Here is a 19510-nt window from a genome sequence, read left to right as displayed (position 1 = left end):
AAAATGGTTTTTGTCTCCTTTGACCACATAACCTATCATTAAAATGATAACATCAACAAAAATGGGAACATGGCAGTGTGTACCTTCGGCTACTGGGGATGCTGAGGTGAGAGAATTGTTGGAAAACAAGATCCTGTATTAAAACATTAGCAACACAAAACAAAACAAAACAAAAGATCTGGGAAGAAATTCAAGCAGTGTAGACAGATTGAAAAGTGAAAATCGTTTTTCTCTTTCCTACAGTCCCAACCCCAACGATTAACACCATTATGTGAAAAGTTTTGAGTTTTCATCCAGAGGATGGGATCATACTGTGAACCTGTTTCTGTATCTTTCATTCATTAAAATTTTCTGACAATCTAGTAAAGTTGTTTTTATGCCAGCATATATAAATATCTCCTTTTTAGTAGTTGCATAGAATTCCGTTTTGTGGATTTGCCCTCTGTTGAGTGTGTGTGTGTGGTGCATGTGTGCTTGGATTGGGTTCTCTCTTCCTATTTAAATATATATATTTAATGAAATATATATATGTATATATGTAAATAGATATTATTTGTGCATATATTTAGCTTTTAGAATAAAACAAAACTGACATGCATTTGGATATCCTTAAAGAAGGTTTCTAGCATTATACATTTTGAAATTGTTTTTATCTGTAATCATATTTTAAAATTTGTGTTCTAGAGGGACACAAAGACAGGAAACATAAGAAAACTGATATATAAGTTTGATGAGCTTAAATATGCAATCCACATGTAAGATGGTTCTTTACCAGAGCTCTAAGTCATATTTATCTGATAATTCTGATACATCAAAAATCAGTGTTAGGGACTGGGGTTGTGGCCCAACAGTAGAGTGCTTGCCTAGCACGGGCAAGACCCCGAGTTTGATCCCCAACACCACATTAAAAAAACAAAAAACAAAATATATATATGTAAAAGGAATCATCTTAAAAAAATCAGTGTTAGAATTGAGACCTTACTGGAAATAACTACTATATTATCTTCTTTGGGGGTAACTCAATTGTCTTCTTTAAAATTGTCACTTCTAAAAGTGAATCCCAAAGTGGAGAAATTTTGAGTTATTTCTTGGGCCGTCCCTAAGATGTATTTCATTCTTCTCAGTCTTATTCTGATTAATAAAGTACACAATTTGGCAGGGGAAGTATCTTCTGGAAACTCCAGATTATATTAATATCTGTAGGTTTTATACAGAAGAAAGGAAAAAGGAAAGATCAATTGGAGGGACAAAAGGATAAAATATTCTTTTCTTTGTATTCACTTTCAATTTGGAGAGAATTTTCAATCAACAGCCCTTGTTTGAGTGTCCATTTGATTACTTTTCTAAACTCATGCTAACAAAATTCAATGTTAGAGAAAATACAGTGACATTATATCCAATTTATATTTTATAGTGGGGAAGGGGGATGAAACACTTTCATTTTTTTATGAAGTGCTTCTCTTTCTTTATAATTTAGAAATGTCATTTTCCTTGAGCACAAAACAGGAATTCCAAACATCTAAAATATTGACTCCCCTCTACCAGTTAGTAATCATAACCATTTGATATCATATGCTGTAAAATCATGGAATTTCAAAAGCTGGGAAAACCTATACCATTGTAGATCTTTTTTTTTTTTTTTTTTGTGTGTGTGTGTGTGTGTACACGCGCGCGTGCGTCGCGAGTGCATTGGGGATTGAGGCTAGATCTTTGTGCATATTAGGCAAGTGCTGTACTACTGAGCTATATACCCCCAGCCTTCGTTTGTTGTTTTTAATGTGCAACAACTGTTGTCTGATGAGTGGTTGCTGTTTTACAGAGCAACAGGAATGTAATCTAGTGTGGTCAGTTTGATTTATATACTTCCCATGGATTCCTTAATACTATATTAAAAGGAAAATAAAATGGTCCTGGAGATCTCCCTGGAGGTCCTGGATATATTCCCATTACACAGGAGCCCTGCAGGCTATTGAAAAAATCATGAACAAAGTTCAGAAAAGCAAAACAGTTTGGATAGCATCCTGAGTCCCAAAGTGACAAAGTATAGGACACAAGGAACTCTTGAAGCAAAGGTTTCTGGCCAGTGGCTTCAAAAACTTCTTGGGGGTGATCACATGGGAGTTTTCTCCCCAAAAGATTGAGTTTGTGAGTTCCTGGGCTTTTCTTCTCTGTGAGCTGCCAGAGTGTTTTACCTGTCATATATGTAGATATAAAGCAAGGGAGCAGTGGTAAGTGATGATATCAGACAGAGGAATAATTTTTAAGCTCCCACGGGTCACAGAAAGGCTATTACTTTGAGTGAGATGGAATTCTTTCAAGGTGTCAATATGAAGAATAACAGGACCAATTTACATGCACCACTGTGGTTTCTAGAGGGCAGGAGGAAGGAGACCAGTTAGGAGTCTACTGCAGTCATCTCATCTCATACAAAGTTGGTAATGGTGAAGGCAATATGAAGTGCTGAGATTCCAAAGGTATGCCGTTAGGATTTAGCTGAAGATTTTTAAAGCAGGTCTTAAGAATCAAAGAAGACTTCAAAGATTCTGTCCTAAACTACTTGAAGGATTGCCAGTAAGTAAGATGGAGAGGACTGCAGGAGGAACAGGTCTCGTCAGGAAGGAAGGGAATTCTACAGGATATACTTCAGGTTGAGATGCTTATTATCCAAATAGAAATATGAAAATGGTAATTACATGTTCAAACTACGGCTCGGGAGATAAAAATTTAGACTTATTCATTCATGTACAAACTCCTAGTTGTTTCTCAGACAGATCAGACTTGTTCTTGCCTTGGGGCCCTTGCATTTACTTCACTTCTGCTTAGAGCATCCCTCAGATATTGCAAGGCTTGCTCCTGCACTTCTGCTGTTTTTTTTTTTTTTTTTAAATTGTCATCTTCTCATTGAGGCCTTGCCTAACCACTCTTAATATAAAACAGAAATTCCCCTGCCCTCTAGCATTCTTTTTTCTCCATTGTACTTACTGCCATCAGAAACACTACATATGTACTTGTTTGGTTTTTAAATTTCAACAGAGTAGATATTTGATTTGTTGATTTTATTATTGCTGCATTTTCATTGTCCTGATAGTGTTTTGGATGAGTAAATGTGAGCCAGTAATCAGCATTTTGAATTCTTCCATGGCACAAAGTTTGTTTCTTTCCCTTTTTTTGTAGTATTGATGACTGAACTCAGGGGCACTCACCACTGAGTTACATCCCCAACTCTTTATTTTTTTCATTTCTTTTTTTTAAACATTTTTTAGTTGTCAATCTATCTTATGTTTATTTGTTTATTTATTTATTCATATGTGGTGCTGGGAATCAAACCCAGGGCCTCACACTTTTTTTTTTTAAAGAATATTTATTTTTTAGTTGTAGTTGGAAATAATACCTTTCTGTCTTCCTTCCTTCCTTCCTTCCTTCCTTCCTTCCTTCCTTCCTTCTGCTGAGGATTGAACCCAGGGCCTTGCATTTGCTAGGTGAGTGCTCTACTGCTGCGCCACAACCCTGGCCTTCCCAGCCCTTTTTGAGATAGGATCTCACTAAGTTGTACAGACTGGCCTTGAATTTGCTCTCTCTCCTGTTTAGCCTCCCAAATAGCTGGAATTACAGACTTAGAACACTGTACCTGGCACAATATGTATCTCTTGATAAAGGGAAGAAGGTGGTATCAAATGTGTATTTTACCCATCTATAATACGGCATGTACCTTTGTCTCTTAGTATGTCTCTTCCTTGTTTTTGCCTTCTTCCATGGGTTTGGTTATCTTCTAGCTATGTCTTCTTGACCCAGTCTTTTGCCTGGTCCTAGCCTCTTGACTTTCCTCCTCATTTTCAGAGCCATCCCTCTCCATATCTTCTGTCCCCTCACTCCACCCCGCCCCACCCCATTCTTAAATGTAATTTAGCATAACATTTGTTCTCATATGAAAAGCTTCTCTGGACATTCCCTGGTCATCAGTACAATTTCCCCATTCTTAAATATTTCCTAAAGTGTTACTTGCTTTGCAGAACTTAAGATAGCTTGTGGGAGCTTGTAGCTCAGTGGTAGAGTGCTTGCCTCGCATGTGGAGGGCACTGGGTTTGATCCTTAGCACCACATTAAAAAAAAATAAAATAAAGGCATTGTGTCCATCTACAACTAAAAACATATTTAAAAAAGATAGCTTGTGTCTTTTAGTTCCTTTTGTCTAAAAGACTATTTTCCTTTCTCTACCTACTCCACATCTCAATCTTCTACACATTAGAGGTGAATCTGCCTCACTGGTAGGACAAGATTTGTTTTTAAAACTCATCAATTTCATTTTTGGCTCTGGAACTGACATAGAGTAAGTTTCTAGGAATGATTATTTTTCCAAAGATGGTTCTTTTTCTCTTATACAAATCAATTGTGATTTCCTCATCAAGTTGGACAATTTTAATATTAAATATTGCTTATTATTCACATTAAATTATTAGTATTAAATATTACTTATGTTGAATTAAGTATTAAATAGTGCTTAAGATTATTTATTTGATCTATACCTGATTACCTATAATAAATTTACATATTATACTTATCTTGTATATATTCTTATGCAGTGTTTATCCCAGAGAGGATGATGGGACATCAGAGAAGTGGGAAGAGCACAGTGGGTATTGAGAGGAGCATGTGCATGCAAAGAATGGGCTGGTTAAATATGTGTGTGTGTTTGGAGTAGAATTTCACACAGGTAATGGATTCTTTAGCGTTCCACCCACATCCCTGACTTTCTCTGTTTCTTTCTGCCTCTGGAAAATTCATTGCTAAAAGCACCAGAGACTTAGCCTAAGGGCCTTCTCTGGCTGCAGTTGCTCAGCAGCTTGTACTTGAAGCAGGCTGGAAATACTGGGATGTTAATGCCTCTGGGCTAGCCCTCCAATATTGTCTAAGGGGAAACAGTGGATAAGCAAACTTCCTCTTGTGCTGGGTGGGCCCCTAGGCCCCACCCTAAAGCCCCTTCTGCTAGTCCAAATGTCCCCAGAGGGTATTGCTTATTAAGGTACTCTGTGACTTGTTCCCCTTCCCTGTCTCACCCTTCTATTTTCCTACTAGTGCTTCCAGGTGATTACCTCCTGTGTGAACGGCTACTTACACTCAAATCAGGTCTCAAGATCTGCTTCTGGGGACTCCAAACTAAACCAGTAGATAAATTATTGAGAATAAAGATGATAAATGAGAAATGTTGGATTAGAATGGCAAGCTTGGGTGGGGGATTTGGAGGTGTAGCTCTGTAGTAGCACTTACCAAGCCTTTTTGAGGGCCTGGGTTCCAAAAGGGGGGTGGGAGAAGAATTTGGATTTCATTGATAATAGGTTTTTGACATCATGGTTATAATATCTGTATAGTAATATGATTTCATTTACTTACATCTATGTGCAGATGTGTTATGAATGTAGCTCTCAGAATAGATTATGAAAACTGCTTCCTTATCTCATGGAATAGTTTTTTGGTCTTGCTACTTTGAGAAGATATCCTGCCTGGAAGTTATAGTGTGATGTGATTTTAATTCGAAGCTGTTGTTGCTGTTTTATTTCTGTCTTCCTTTCAAATCCTATGTTTATCAAAACACTAGAAATGCCCCAGAGTGGGAAGTAACCTTTAGGATGGGAACACTGCAATAAATTGTTAACAATGCATAGGTAATTAGCACGTAGGAAAACTAGCAGCTATTTTACCTTTTTTGGGAAGTGGTATGGTCTACTTAAATAAGATTTTCATCTAACTGAAGGATTTACTTGTGAAGTAACTGAGTGTCCTCAGAAAAGTTATTCAGGAGATAAACTTCTTCATATGTCAACTATTTTTAGAAGGATTTTGTCAGATATATTATGCTCTTCTTAATAGAATAGTACACTAATTTTGATGACTAAGTATCATGGACCTTAGTTATTTTCTTTGTCTTGTGGGCTTTTGGACTCTTTGTGTACTAAATAGCCCCAGAACAGTTGTCATTTATTCATAGGGTTTCATCTCCATTTTTGCAGTTTATTTTTCCTGCTGCTGCTTAGTGTGCTTTTGGTCAGCCCCTGCTCCTAATTTTCTGTTCTTATAACTAGAGCAAAACTTAAGATTTCTGTGGGGAATCAGACACAGGACAACTTAATATGCCCACTCCATCTTTCTGATACATTGGTGACAATAGTATGGGGCCTTACCAGGAATGGAGTCAAGCCAAACTAAAAGGATTTGTCAGATATCATTTGAATAGGCCTAGCAGTCAGGGTTGGAATTTTTGAAGCAAGTGTGCATGGTACTAGATCACTTTGTATTCTTCCTAAGATAGAAGCTGTGGGGCTGGGGATGTGGCTCAAGTGGTAGCACGCTCGCCTGGCATGCATGCGGCTCGGGTTCGATCCTCAGCACCACATACAAACAAAGATGTTGTGTCCGCCGAGAACTAAAAAATATTAAAAATTCTCTCTCTCTCTCTCTTAAAAAAAAAAAAAAAAAGATAGAAGCTGTGCCTGGTGGTGAGGATAGTCTAGCTTTCCATGTTATTTTACAGAATACAATCAGATGGTTTAGAGATAGTGTATCTTACTTCTTATTTTGGTTTTGTATTTTAATAAAATTGGTAGCTCCTTAATGTAAGAGTACTCCGTTTTTAGGCTTTAGCTTTGCAAGTATCCTGTACATACTTGGTAATTATTTGTAATATGAGTAATTTAAAGTTGGATGTAGTGCACACCTGTAATCCCAGCTACTCAGGAAGCTGAGGCAGGAAGATCATAAATTGGAGGTCAGCCTGGGCAATTTATCAAAACCCTCAAAATAAACTATAAAAGGGCTGTGGATATAGTTCAAAGGGGCTGAGGATGTGATAGAGTGCCCTTGGGTTCAATTCCTAGTACTGGAAAAAGAAAAAAATAATAATAATTTGAGACAAATGTCTTTGCTAAGTTTTGAGGTTAAAAGGTTTTTTAAAATTTGGCTCACAAAAACATGCATTGGAGAAAAGATAGCCTCTTCAACAAATGGTGCTGGGAAAACTGGAAATTCATATGCAACAAAATGAAATTAAACCTGTGTCTCTCACCATGCACAATATTCAACTCAAAGTGGATCAAGGACCTACGAATTAAACCAGAGACTCTGTGTTTAATAGAAGAAAAAGTAGGCTCTAATCTTCATCATGTGGGATTAGGCCCCAACTTCCTTAATAAGACTCCTATAGCACAAGAATTAAAACCAAGAATCAATAAATGGATGGACTCAAACTAAAAAGTTTCTTCTCAGCAAAAGAAACAAACTGAGAGGTGAATAGAGAGCCTGCATCTTGGGAGCAAATTTTTACCCCTCACACATCAGATAGAGCATTAATCTCTAGGGAATGTAAGGAACTCAAAAAGCTAAGCACCAAAAAAACAAATAACCCAATCAATAAATGGGCCAAGGACATGAACAGACACTTCTCAGAAGAAGATATACAGTTAATTAACAAATATATGAAAAAATGTTCATCATTTCTCATAATTAGAGAAATGCAAATCAAAACTACTCTAAGATATCATCTTACTCTAGTCAGAATGGCAGCTATTTTGAAGACAGACAACAATAAGTGTTGGTGAGGATGTGGGGGAAAAGGCACACTCATACATTGCTGGTGGGATTGCAAATTGGTGTAGCCAATATGGAAAGCAGTATGGAAATTCCTTGGAAAACTAGGAATGGAACCAGCATTTGACCCAGCTATCCCTCTCCTTGGTCTATACCCAAAAGTTATAGGACAGCATATTACAGGGACAGTGCCACATCAATGTTTATAGCAGCACAGTTCACAATAGCTAAACTGGAACCAACCTAGATGCCCCTCAGTAGATGAATAGATTAAAAAAATGTGGCATATATACACAATGGAATATTACTCAGCAATAAAAAAGAATAAAATCATGACATTTGTAGGTAAATGGATGGCATTGGAGAAAATAATGCTAAGTGAAGTTAGCCAATCCCCAAAAAACAAATGCCAAATGTTTTCTCTGCTATAAGGTGACTGACCCATAATGGGGTAGGGAGAGGGAGCATGGGAGGAATAGAGGGGTGGGAGGGGAAGGGAGGGGCAGGGGGTTAGCAATGATGGTGAAATATAATAGACATCGTTATCCAAATACATGTATGAAGACATGAATTGGTGTGAACATACTTTATATACAAACATAGATATGAAAAATTGTGCTCTATATGTGTAATAAGAATTGTAATGCAAAAAAAAAAAAAACCCAAAACAAAGTACACGTATAAAGACATGAATTGGCGTGAACATACTTTATATACAAAGATATGAAAAATTGTGCTGTATATGTGTAATAAGAATTGTAGGGCTGGGGATGTGGCTCAAGCGGTAGCGCACTTGCCTGGCATGTGTGCGGCCTGGGTTCGATCCTCAGCACCACATACCAACAAAGATGTTGTGTCCGCCGAGAACTAAAAAATAAATATTAAAAATTCTCTCTCGGGGCTGGGGATGTGGCTCAAGCGGTAGCGTGCTCACCTTGCATGCGTGTGGCCCGGGTTCGATCCTCAGCACCACATACCAACAAAGATGTTGTGTCTGCTGAGAACTAAAAAATAAAAATATTAAAAATTCTCTCTCTCTCTCTCTCTCTCTCTCTCTCTCTCTCTCTCTCTCTCTCTCCTCTCTTTCAAAAAAAAAAGAATTAAAAATTCTCTCTCTCTCTCTCAAAAAAAAAAAAAAAAAAGAATTGTAATGCATTCTGCTGTCCTGTATTTAAAAAAATAAGATTAAAAAAAGAATTGTAATGCATTCCACTGTCATGTATTTAAAAAATAAAATCAATTAAATATTTTAAAAAGATTAAAAAAATTTGGCTTTTATGTATTCTACTGATGTGCTTTGCCGGTAGTCAGTAAATGCTTGGTAATGCTATCACTAATTTTCTCTGTTGTTATGCAGTGCATTTGATTTATTGGTACTTTATACCAATTATAAAATGGTCAAACAAAAATTAAGTCTTAAAAATGTTAAATTTATAACAGTAAACCTCTTCACACCTTACGAGCCTGAAAAGTAACCTAAAACACTTTCCTATGGTGGAAGGTAATAGCCTGACAAAGTGTTTCATGAAAAAGAAAGAAAGAGAGAGAGAAAGACTGACCTGAGGTTACAGTGTAATATTTATCACTTATGTTAGATTCCCATCATGGAACTCTGGAGTGCTGGTTAACTTGTTAAGCTGGTAAATAAAGGTGATTTGATTTTAACCCAGTGTTTCTTAGTGTTATCAATTATAAATTTTTTTTTGGTTAGTATCCTTGTCTTGTGGGACAGTTTTAAAAATATTTTTTCCGGTGAATTCTGTATAGGCAGTCTTTGTCCTTATTTTAGCTCTTGCACTGATTTCCTCTAGATGGCTTGAATAACATCAGTTCCCCAATATTCAAATTATAGTCAAATGACAAATTACCTGTGAATGCATGTAGACTTACTGCTACCTCTTAGTGTGCAGATCCAAAATCACTTTATAAGTAAGAGATGTACATCTGTTCTCCAGTTCACCAGACAAGAAAGTGTGTTGTGCTGCCACCTTGCCTCCCAGGAACAAACCCACAGGACATATTATCAAAATGGATAATTGAAAGAGCAAAGTGACCAGTAAAGATGAAAGTACAGCAAAGAAACAGAAAGTGGTCTTGCTGGAAGTGAAATTGAATTGGGCCTAACTGGAGTAATAGCGTAAATAACTGACATGGAAACAATGACGCTACCAACCCTGGAGTGACTCTAGCCATCCAGCCAGAGGCACTTAGTGAAGACACACTTAATCAGCACAATGTATTAAAGTATATTAAAGAAATATGTAGAAAGAAATATTACTATTCTTGGTTTCACTCTATATTGTAACAACAGTATGAAAGGTTTTAAGGCTTTGACAAACATTTTTCAAGGTCACAGAACAATTGTAATTTCCACCATTGATTATTAAGATGGCTTTGTATAGTTACTTTTATGGTCCTGTGCTATCATGCAAAACATGGGCTGCCTGTATTTCTCTTACATTTGTCAGTCATCCATCACCTGACCTTAGTGGAAATTAAAAGTTACAAAAGGGACAGGAACCTGTAATGACAAACTGTTTTTTGAAAGGAACCAATATATGAATAAGTAAAAAGTCCTTCTTTTGTATATTGCGCACTTTAAATGTCTCTCTGACTTGTATGTGTTGAAATAAGATGGTTCAGTGCTTGTTGTTGGACTTTTCCACATAAATCTGTACTACCCATTTTACTGTTGATGGGCATTTCTCATTTGTAGTTGTATTGAAATTCTTTGAGATCTCCTGAGTCACATATGAAATTCCACTTTGGGATATTTGTTATGGATTATGACAGGATTTCTGTGATTGAAATCGCTCATGAAGAATGAAGGAGCATGCTAACAGTATTAAGTCTCCTGAAGTATGTTACCTTAGTTTCTGTCCAACAGGAAGTTTTCTAATATAAATGCTTTTGCTTGGTTTGGCATGTGTTCTTTCCTTTAAATGCAAACCCTGGAACTATTATATATAAGATGAGAAAGGTTAGCAGAAAGATTTGATCTGCTTTAGTTGATTTCAGTCCTTGGTAGCTGACACATCACTAAGTGTCCTGGATATAAACACTTTGACTATCTGTTAACTTTTATTCCATGGGATAGTCTCTTAGCCCTGCATATATTAAATTTTCCATAGGTGTCATCTTATCCTAGAAAACATAACTTTTCTTTCTATACTCTCAATGGGAAATAAATCTGCAACTGGATTGCAGTGTTTCTGATGGCTGTTGGTTCATTTAAAATTGATTTCTGCATCTATTATCTATAGATAGTCTGTTTGTAAAATCAAGTTAATATAGGGGTTTTGGGGCTACATGAAAGAAAAGCATGAAAGGATAACAAAGTAAATGAGCATTTTATATAAATTTGTAATGAATAGGGACTGTTTCTATACAAAAGGATTATACGTGCAACTAAACCTGCAGTAAAAATACTGCATTCTTTTTCATTGACAAAAATTATAAGAATTTCAGAATAAGATCTCGAAAGGAGAGTTTATTTTCCCCCTCACATTCACTTTCTAGTCCTTCATATTTGCAAAATACATGTTTAAGCAGTCTACAGGTTAGTAGCCCAAAGTAATGCATCCCCAAAATAATGCCTCCCCATTGTGCTTTACATTCTTGCTTTGTATCAATCAGTAAATATTTTGTGTGGAATCAGCTTTAGATAGGTCTGTTGAGAGTAGGAAATTCTGAATTATGTATTAAGTATTACCCAGTAGGAGCCCAAAGTCTAATTGGAGTAATGGAGTTTTCACAGGAAATAGTTGTGAATAAGGTACTCTGCTAGCCTCTGTGCTAGGGTTTTGGGTCACTCATTCCCCAGTGCCACTTTTTGATGAGCTGGATGCAAAAGAATCATCTAGGGAACTTGTTAAGAATAAAGATTATTGGGCCAACCCTTACCTTTCCCTGTAGATTAAAGGTGGGGCTCAGGAATGCGTTTTTCTTTTTAAAAATAACCAGTGCACAGTACAAATTTCAAAAATAGAAGGCTATATGGTAAAAATCCTCTCTTTCATTCTTGTATCCATTCATTCTTCTTTCCCAGAGGCAGCCTCTGCTACCAGTTTCTTGCATATATTTCTAAACATACACCTTGCATCTACAAATGTGTGTTTCTAGGGGGAATATTATAAAACTGTTTCTCAACTGGCTTTTTTTTTTTGTTGTTGTTGTTGTTTTGTTTTGTTTTACAATGTGTTTTGGAGCTCTTCCCATAACCCTTCTTATAGAGCTGCTTCAATCTTTTGAAAGGCTGCCTAGTACCAGTCTGGAAAAGCTCTGCATAGGATTCTAATGCTAGTTTTGGGAGCCATATTTAGACCAAATTTATTAAAGGGTTTAGAAAAAGTTTTCTTGGAATGTTAATTCTTTAAGTTTTGCCTTTCATAAGGAGTTGGACTAGCAAATATTTAATGAACATCTAGATTCAAACAAACTTTTGTATAAGTTTCTTCTTTGCAAAAGTTATTAGGTAGAATTCATCAGTCAAAATATATTAAGGCAGTAGTATGTATTTGTTTTTTTCATAAAGGAGATAACTTGTGATGGTGGAATCAGTTAGAAGCAAGGATTTTCTACCTTTGAGCTCTAGGTGTTCGTTACTGTTCATCTTTCTTTAATGTTAAGGGAGGTGGGGGTGAACAGAGAAGGCAGAAGTACATTATACCAAAAATTTTGCTCTATAAAATGATAATTTTGGCAACCGAGGGTGTAGCTTAGTGGTAGAGCACTTGCCTAGCATGTGTGAACTCCCGGATTCATTTTTTCTCCTCCAAGACGATTTATAAAATTCTTAATTAAATTTTCACATAAGATTCATTTTGGGAAGTTTTTTTTTTTTTTTTTTTTTTTTTTTTTTTTGCTGTATCACTGATTATTTTTCTTTTGTATTGCTGGTTATACATAAAAGTATAGTTTTTATTTCCACAAAATAGCAGGTGCACTGGGCACTGTTTGTATTATAGCTTCCCTTAGTCTCTGTGGACACATCTCATGCAGCTGGAGAGGTGGAAAGTTGACTAGTGAAGAGGAACTAGAAAATGTTAGTTTGAGAGGTAGAATGACTAGTGGAAGGACCACAGGTCTTTTTTTTTTTTTTGATATTTCAGAAATGTTATACACCATTTTCTTGTTTAGAAGGAATTCAATAGAAATTATTACCTTCATGAGAGAGTGGTTTATTTGTGCTTATTCATAATTTGCATTGCTTACTCTGTGTTCATTGTCAAGAGACAACAACAAGTAACAGCAAGCATGTCTTCTGCACTCAGGAAGCCAAGAGTTTAAGATGCCAGCATAGAAGTAATGTTGTACACATGTGTTTCATGTACTCATCATGAAATGATTTCATTAGAAGCTTGACAACAGGATTTTTAGGTTTTTTTGTTGTCCTTTTTTAGTTATACATGACAGTAGAATGTATTTTGGCATATTATACATACATGGAGTATAACTGGGATTGTGTGCTTGGAACTGAGAGTCTTAGGGAGTTTAGTTCAGGAAACAGGGTATTCAAAATAGCTCAGTATTAGGCCAAAATGAGTGGAAATGTACATCAATAAAATGTTGAGGGACTTCCTTGGGGTGCTCAAGTGTGGTTGCACCAACGAAGAATTTGTGCTGAACTTTGAAGATGAGGCAGAGTAAGACTGCTTGGTAAAGAATGGAGAGGGGAAAAAAAAAAAAAAGAATGGAGAGAGTATTTTTAAGTAAGTGGAATATCTAATGAAGCCCATTGATACTAAGGTCTTAAAGAATTTAATGACCACTCTCCTAGCACCAAGAGTAGAAAATATAAATGAGAGCATTATCCAAGAGAAAAAGTGTTTGGCAGATCCCAATTAATTCAATTCTCTTCTTATCAAGTGTCCAAAAAAGCCAGCTAAGCAACATTTGAGAAGATTAAGACAATAGAATGTGCTAAAGTTGTCACTGTCCCACTCACCAAATGGCAGTGAGGCTGTTCTGAGCTATTCATCAAAGGTCAGATTGTCACCACACAGGAAAGCCCACTTCTGTCCCCTACACAATAGTCTAATAAACATGGAATGTTTTGCTGGTAGGAAAAAATGAAAGTTTGAATCTGAAGGAAAATTTGACAGGGGAAATAAATGGAATGGAAGAGACCAGAGACAATTTAGTGTCAGATTTGAAAGTGATTCTTACAAAACTTGCTTTCAAAGCTGTATATTTTATGCATCCTACTGCAATTGCTCTTAACATGTCTGTTAGAAGACATAGTGATTCTAGAATTCTTTTAATGGGGGGTGAGGGGCAGAGTGAGTAGGCTTAATAAAGAGTGGAGAGCAGTTGTCTGTTCCTCCCTGAGAGAGGAACTGAAGTGTATGTAGTAATTCCTTTTAGTGCTCTTCAAAGATCCAAAATAATCTTGGTTTAGGAAAATTAAAATTTTATGTTAAACTTGTTTTTTTTAAATTATATTTTATTTGATAAAGTGGACTTTTAAAGGTTTATTCATTTTATCAAATTTAATGTTTTTGCTGATTTACCAAATTTGCTAAATGTTTAGATTTAAAAATAAATGTAGCTGTAAGTGTTCTGATGGTTGATTGAAAATTGGCCAAAATCTGCAGACATCACTGACATTTTAGTAAAACAGATTAAATGGTATGAGAAGGGACATGAAGAATAGAATCCAGAGAGGGCAATTTCTGGGTTTTTGAGGACTAATAGCTAAGTTTTGCCTAACGTGTCCTTGACTAATCAAAACGCCTGTTTCTTTCTCTTCCCTAAGCTTTGTGGGAGTCTCACTTATGTATCTTAGATGTTCATAGATGAGCTTACTGATATGAGCCCACTTTAGGTTTTTATGGACACATAACATTTTTCTCTCATTTCTGACATCACTATTTAAGAGTGGGAATATAGCTGGGTACAGTAGCGCACACCTGCAATCCCAGCAACTGGGGAGGCTACAGCAGGAAGATCATGGGTTCTAAGCCAGCCTCAGCAAATGCAAGGTGCTAAGCAACTCAGTGAGATCCTGTTTCTAAATAAAAATACAAAATAGGGCTGGAGATGTGGCTCAGTGGTCGAGTGTGTCTTAGTTCAATCCCCAGCACACCCTCCCACCCCTACCAAAAATAAAAAAAGTAGTGAGGAATATGAAAAAGTCTTAGAAGGGCAAGATAATGACAAGACAAATCATGAGTTTCTAGAAGTGCTCTATTGACTCCTGTGGCCTTGAGTTTCTGTTCTGATGGGAGTGTAGAACCTAATACTGACACCTAATAAATTTCACTTTGAAAATCAGGGCAGCTGGTTTTGAACTGTTTTATTGAATTCAAGTTAGCTCTCATACATCTGATCTGCAGAAGGTCTTTATAATTGTCCCATCTTGGCTACCCATTGTTATCACACTTAAACTTTATCACTGTTATAGACTGAACTACTTCAGAAATGTCAAATTCTAATCATTCTACTCTGTGAGCACAATCTCTGTCCCTTGTAGATTATTTGCTCAAGACCTTCCAGTGAATCAATGCTAGAACCACATTGAAATCTCTCAGATCATCTCACTGTTTTCTCACTGCCTTTTTCTGTCTTCTCCCTTTTAGTCCACCTTAAATTCCATGTATTGTCATTGTTTTAACTCCTTTTGTAAATGCCCTCAACTCCCTTTCTGGTCTTCCCCTATGAAAACCCTAATTCTGCGGTAGACCTAACTTCCCACTCTGAACTGAACATTGTTTAAAAAAAAAAATCACAAAACTTTGCAGAAATGGTTTGTAATTCATTATCATAAACCTCAGTGGACTCTCAACAATGCTAGTAATGTTGTTACTGCCATTTTTGGTCTTTCATTTTTCACATCAACCATTTTATACTTTCTTTCCTCACTCCTGCTTCTTTCCGTACTTAACTGATTATTTCACACCAACTAAGCTGAGAAAACACAAGTCTTCAGACTGTAGTATGAAGTCCAATTTCTCTGTTTTTTCTTTTGTCCCTTGTGCTTTTGGTGTCTGATCTAAGAAACCATATCCTGATTCAAGGCCATGACAATTAGCTCCTGTATTTTATTTGAGGAATTGTATAGTTTTAGCATATGACCCATTTGAGCTAATTTATTATATATATATATATATATATATATATATATATATATATATATATGTATAAACACACATATGTATATAAATTAAGTTTATTATATTGGACTGGAAGTTTGCAGTCTTTCAGTTTAAAAAAATAACTTTAGGGGGCTGGGGATGTGGCTCAAGCGGTAGCGCGCTCGCCTGGCATGCGTGCGGCCCGGGTTCGATCCTCAGCACCACATACCAACAAAGATGTTGTGTCTGCCGAGAACTAGAAATAAATATTAAAAATTCTCTCTCTCTCTCTCTCTCTCTCTCTCTCTCTCCCTCCCTCCCTCCCTCCTCTCTCACTCTCTCTTTAAAAAAAAAAAAAAATAACTTTAGGGCCAAGTGTGGTGGCACATGCCTGCAATCCTAGCGGCTCAGGGTGCTGAGGATTGCAAGTTCAAAGTGAGGCCCTAAGCAACTTAGTGAGTTCCTTTGTCAAAATAAAAAATTTTTTAAAAGGACTGGGGATGTGGCTCAGTGGCTAAGTTGCCCTTGGTTCAAAACCTGGTACAAAACCAAAAACACTTTAGGGGCTGGGGATGTATAGCTCCTTGTAGAGCCTTGCATAGCTTGCCTAGGCCCTTGGTTCAGTCTTGGCATCAGAAGAAAACAAGTTACCACCCACCAAACAATTGGCATATTCTTTTTTTCCCCCCTCTTTGTGAAGAAGAAATGAAGTAAATCCAAATTGGAAAAATGAAGTAAATGCCAGCTTTATACAAAGGTAAAATTGTCATTGCCCAATTCAGTTAGGTGCATTCTTGTTAAGGATCAAGCTTCACACATGCTGGGCCAGCACTGTGTCACTGAACTACTACACCCCCAGCCCTTGTTTGTTTATTTGGTACCTATTTGGTTTTGACTTTATGGATTTTATTACACCATATTATACTCAAGATTCTCAAAGACCTCATGGTAGCAAAGGTAATGGGTTTCTCAGGTAAGTGTGGGCTTGTTTTGGGGTACCCAGTGATTGCTTCTGTTCATTGATTTTGATATATTGTGTAGTTATTGGATTAATATATTTCAAATTTTTAGTTAGCCTAATAAAATTTTACCCTTAAATATTTTGATTATGAAATAAGGGTAACATGCAGACATTTTAATGAAGAATATGAAATAACAGACCCAGGACCACAATATCCTCTCACCCGTTCTTTCCAGATTCAAACTCTGTAGAGGAGCTCACTGTCCTAGTGTTACAATCCATCTCTTCCTTCTCTGTGTAGTTTCATCATCCTTAAACAGCATACTCCAGTTTTCCCTTCTCTTGAACTTCATGTATAAGAAGAATATATACAATATGTATTCTTTTAAGTCTTTTGTAACTGAGCATATTGTAGAATTTATCCATTTATAGCATGGTATTTCTTTCATTGCTGTGTAGACTTCCATTATGAGATATACTGTGAATTATTGGTTTTTGTTAATAGACTATTACAAAGATTCTACAACCATTCCTGTATAAGTGCATATGTACATGAGTTTCTTTAAGATATATTTACCTAAAAGAAGAATTGCGTGGTTGTAGAGTGCACGGCTCTTCAGTTTTGATGCAGCCAGTTGTATATTAAGGTTCTCATTGCTTCACATCATCTTCAACGTTTGGTATCATCAGACTTTTTAGTTTTAATTAGTCTAGTGGATACCATGTAGTGTTTTAATTTATATTTCTTTCTGTAATTTTTGAGGTTATACAGTTTTCATTTTGTATTAATCACTTGAATTTCCTGTCATGATGTGCAGCTATTTCCTGTTTGAGGTGTACCTTTTCAAGTCTTTAGTCTGCTCTTCTATTGGCTGGTTCTTTTTCCCCCCTTCTTATTAATTTGTAGGAGTTCATTATATTCTGGATAAAATTTCTTTAGTGGTTATCTGTATTGTAATGTCTTCTACTCTGGTTTATTTCACTCTTTATCATTAAATAAACAAGTTATTTTAAATATGGCTTCAGTTAAAAGTTGTTCCACTTATAGAAAGTACTTTTTATGTTTTGATTAAGATGACCCTTCCTGCTGTGTTTGGTGGAACATGCCTGTAACCTCAGCTATTCACCTGTAATCCCAGATACTCAAGAGGTGGAGGCAGGAGGATTTCAGGTTCAATTTAGTGAGACTTTCTCTCTCAAAATAAAAAATAAAAAAGGACAAGGATGTAGCTAAGTGGTAGAGTACCTTTGGATTCAATCCCCAATACTGACAGAAAACCAAAACCAAAAACAAAAGAAAGACAACCCTTCCTGCCACAAAGTCCTAAAGATATTTTCTACATTGTGTTGCATAACCTTTGTACTTTCTCCTTTTGTGTTTAGGTTTATAATCCCATGCAGATATATACAGTGTGTCTCTGGAACTCTATTGAAAACTTGCCTGTCCTTGTTCATGTGACCTGCAGTGCCTCCTAGGTTAAACATAAATGTCCACATATGCATAGATTTTTTTGGGGGGTAGGGTGGGGTATAGGCATCTGTTCTGAGTTACCTTGATTCCTATAGCTTTAAAATAAATCTTGATACCTGGTAGAGGTTCCCCCCCCCCCAAGAATGCCTTGCATATTCTTGGCCCTTTATATTTCCACAGATTTTGATTGGGATTAAATTGAATGTATAAATCACTTTGAGAAAAATTAATCTTTGCCTTATTGAAACTATGTGATCATGATGTAAATCTCTCCTTATTTAAGGTCTTGTTTAAAGTCTTTCAATGATGTTTTATAATTAAATTAAATTTATTTCAGTGTATCTTAGCATTTTTAATGTAAGTTGTACATGAAGTTTTGTTTATTTGGTATTGGGGATTGAACTCAGGGGCAGTTTACTATCAAACTTGAGATCCTTCTGCCTTAGCCTTCTGAGTAACAAGTGTTACAGGTGTATGCCACAATGCCTGACTGCTCATCATGTTTTATTTCATTTTTTATCTTTCTATTGTTGATATAAGGAGATATGATTATTTTTATATACTGATATTATATCTAGCAATTGATTCTTATAATTTATCATTTTGTGTTCTCTGCAAGTGCCACCGTTGCATTTTCGAACAACAGCTTTTAATTGTTCAATTCTTTTACCCTTTTATTATTTTTCTTATTTTACTATACCATCTTGCTTCTGCAGCAAAATGCTTAGCAGAAGTGGTACCATCAAGTGTTTCTCTTGTGTTCTTAATCTGAAAGTGATTGCTTTCATGTTATTTGCATAGAATTTTTTAAGAGTTACCTTTTATTGGAGGTATCCTCTACTTTTAGTTTGCTGAGAGGTTCTGTTTGTTTGCTTTTTTAATCACAAGTTAATGTTGAACTTTATCAAATATTTGCCCTGTATGTTTTAAAAGTATAATATGCTTTCTAAAATTTTAATCTATTAATGTGGTTACTTTCACTGGTTATTATTTTTTTAATATTAAAAACTACCTTGCATTCCTGGGATAGACCAAACTTTCTATTTGTATCTTTGCTTATAAGCAAGAGTGACCACCTACAATCATCCTTTCCAAGTTTTGGTACTAAGGTTATGCTATCATTAAAATGATCTAGGGAATTAAACCTTTTCCTACTCTCTAGAGCAAGTTTTACATAATAATTAAAATTATTTATTCACTGAATGTTTGATAGAACTTGCTTGTGATGTCACCTAGACTTGAAGTTTTCTTTATAGGTTGATTTAAAAAATTAGTCATAGCGTAGGACTATTCAGATACTCTATTTCTTTGTGAGTCAGGTTTGCCTGTGTGTGTGTGTGTGTGTGTGTGTGTGTGTACATATATGTGTATATATGTATATACACACATATATGCCTTTTTAAATTTCATAACATTGTTCGTAAT

The 19510-nt window shown here is 36.0% G+C and overlaps 1 protein-coding gene across 1 annotated transcript in view; it reads left to right on the top strand.

Moving 5' to 3' along the window:
* The window catches only part of KDM7A (lysine demethylase 7A), an 84625-nt gene that overhangs the window by 14010 nt on the left and 51105 nt on the right, over positions 1-19510 (top strand). The gene's annotated exons all lie outside the window — the stretch shown is intronic.

Source organism: Spermophilus citellus (genome assembly GCF_964194105.1).
Source record: "Spermophilus citellus genome assembly, chromosome: 3".
NCBI classification, from domain to species: Eukaryota; Metazoa; Chordata; class Mammalia; order Rodentia; family Sciuridae; genus Spermophilus; species Spermophilus citellus.
Note: the sequence above shows the minus strand (reverse complement) of the source record. Positions and strands in the feature narration are given on the sequence as shown.